This window comes from Elephantulus edwardii, unplaced genomic scaffold (assembly GCF_000299155.1).
Source record: "Elephantulus edwardii isolate Elephantulus edwardi_28Jun2011 unplaced genomic scaffold, EleEdw1.0 scaffold00097, whole genome shotgun sequence".
NCBI classification, from domain to species: domain Eukaryota; kingdom Metazoa; phylum Chordata; class Mammalia; order Macroscelidea; family Macroscelididae; genus Elephantulus; species Elephantulus edwardii.
Genome location: NW_006399847.1, coordinates 161,822 through 164,584, shown reverse-complemented (window position 1 = coordinate 164,584; position 2,763 = coordinate 161,822).

The following is a 2,763-nucleotide window of genomic DNA, read 5'->3' as shown; positions in this document are numbered from 1 at the left end:
TGTGTCATCTGCATAAAAGATTGTTGATAGATCTTCCACAAATCCTGACCCCACATTTCTCCTCAGAAAACATTATATGCTTCTAAAATGTCGTAGCCTTGAAAAGCAGTTCTATTGTGCACATACAAGATTGTCATGAGTCACAGTTCGTTCAGTACAAACAACAAAAATAATATGCAGCATACTCTACATTGACAGGACAAGGTTCTGCTATTCATAGCATAACTATGAGTCATAATCATCTTGATCGCACCTAGCAACTATGCATTTATCTATACAATTTACTAGAGGTTAAGAACAGAAGTTAAAAAATTATCACCTTTATTGACACTGTAACAGCATAAGTATTCGTATTCAACCAATATTCATTTTTATTTACTTGGTCTATAAAAGTGTTAATACTTATTAGATCATGGTGAGCCCACCAAATATTTTAATAATGCCAAAGTTCAGCATCAGATAGTGATATATGCCTATCATATACCACATTTGTATCAAGACAGCTTAGTGATAAATATACTAAAGGAATTCAACATTTTTTAGAAAATTGAAAGTTTTACCAGGGGAATAACACAGCTAAATTTAGGACATTTTGCTAGCATACGAAACAGTTAGTTACCTGTTCTTCACAATGAGCCTATGATGATTTGTTTATTTCTTTTTAACTTAGTCATCAAATTTATTTTTAAATAAAATATGAAGGAAGTTTGTATATGTTTTCATTTGCAGAAATTATCTTATCAAATTTTTAATAACATCATTATTTTATCTTTTACAAATACTTTGTGGATATTTTCATAACTGCATTTTAATTAGAGTATAAAAGGTAGAAAGCCAGAAGAATTTTTTTTCTATTAGCTTGAAATGATAATTTGTTTAAGACTGGAATTCTTTGAGCCAAAGTGACGGATAGTCACAAGGTAACAGCCAACATGTAGGCCTTCAGTTAAATAAATGTTGCCTCAAGTTAAGTTTTTGTTGTTATGTGCCACTGAATCAAGTACAATTCATAGCATCCCTCATGGTGAGTATGATTGAAGAGCCTGCCCAAACTCTGCCTATCTTGTGTCATTCTCATCCTTTCTGACACATTAGAGCCCATTTCAGAAGTCATCGTGTCAATTCATCTCATTGGAGTCTTCTCCTTTGCTGATCCTCCATATTTCCAAGCATGATATATCTATACAAGGAATTGCCTTGCCTAGCTTCATGTTGAAATTATGGAAAATGAAGCTTAGCTATCTTTGGTACAAAGGAGCCCTCTAGCTACACTTTTTCCAAAACATATCTGTTCTTTTGGTGGTTCATAGTTTATCCTCCACTCTTCTCCAACACTACAACTCAAAGGCATCAAGTCTTATGTTACCCTTATTCATCGTCCAGCTCTCTGATGCAGAGCAGGTGATTGAGAAGATCATGGATTGCATCAGGTGTACCTTAGTCTCCATATTGGCATCACTGCTCCTTAGTATTCAGAAGACATCCCTGATAGTGAAATTGCCCAGTGCAATACATCTCTTGATTTGCTGAATATTGGTACCAAGCATGTGCTGATTGTTGATCCAAGGAATAGAAAATCATTGACAACTTCAAATTTTTTTCCAACTATCATAATGTTGACTGTTGGTTCTGTAGTGAGGACCTTTGTTTTTTTTAATATTAAGAAGCAATCCATAATGAAAGCTGTAGTCCTTGATCTCCTGCAGCAAGTGTTTCATATCCTCTAAATTTCAGGAAGGCAAGTTGTGTCATCTGCATAATATAGGTTGTTCATGAGTCTTTCTCTAATCTTGATGCCACTTTCTTCTTCATAGAATCTAGCTTCATGAATTATTTGCTCATTATACAGACTGAATAGGTATGGAGAAAGGATACAACCTTGGAGCGCACCCTTCTTGATTTTAAACTATGTAATGTTTCTTGCTCCATCCAGATAATAGCTTCTTGGTCTAGGTAATAGATTCCATATGAGGATAATTAGGTATTCTTGGATACTCATTCTTCTCAATGTCTCTGGCTTTATAAGATGCCTTATATATTTTATGTAGCACAATCAAAGACTTATTCATTGCAAATATATTTTATAAGAAACTTAAATGCAGGCTATACACATGGATTTCACCTGATGGTATGCATAGGAATCAGATCGATTACATATGTGGGAAGAACCACTGGAGAAGCTCAATATCAGTTGTGAAAACTAGGCCAGGTGCTGATTGTGGAACAGAGCACCAACAACTCATATGTAAGTTCAAGCTGAAGCTAAAGAAAATTAAATCAAGTCCACATAAACCAAAATTTGGTCTTGAGTCTATTCCACCTGAATTTCAAAACCATCTTAGGAACAGGTTTGAGGCCTTGGAGCGAAGATCAGATAAGCTGTGGAGGATTTCAAGAATGCCATCCATGAAGACTGTAAAAGGTCATTACAAAGACAGAGGAGGAAGAAAAGACCAAGACGAATTTCAGATGGAGCTCTGAATATTTCACTAGTGTGTCAAGAAGACAAAGAAAAGAGAAGAAATCAAGAATTAAGGAGTTGAATAGAAGATCCATGCCCAAGGACAGCACGAGAAGACAAAGCATTACAATGAAATGTACAAGGGCCTGGAGTCAGAAAATCAAAGGGGCTGAACTTATTCAGCATGTTCTAAGCTGAAGGAACTGAAGAACAAATTCATACCTGGAGTTGCAATACTTAAGGATGCTTTGGGTAGAATATCGAATAATCCAGAAATCATTAAAAAAAGATGGGAAGAGAGA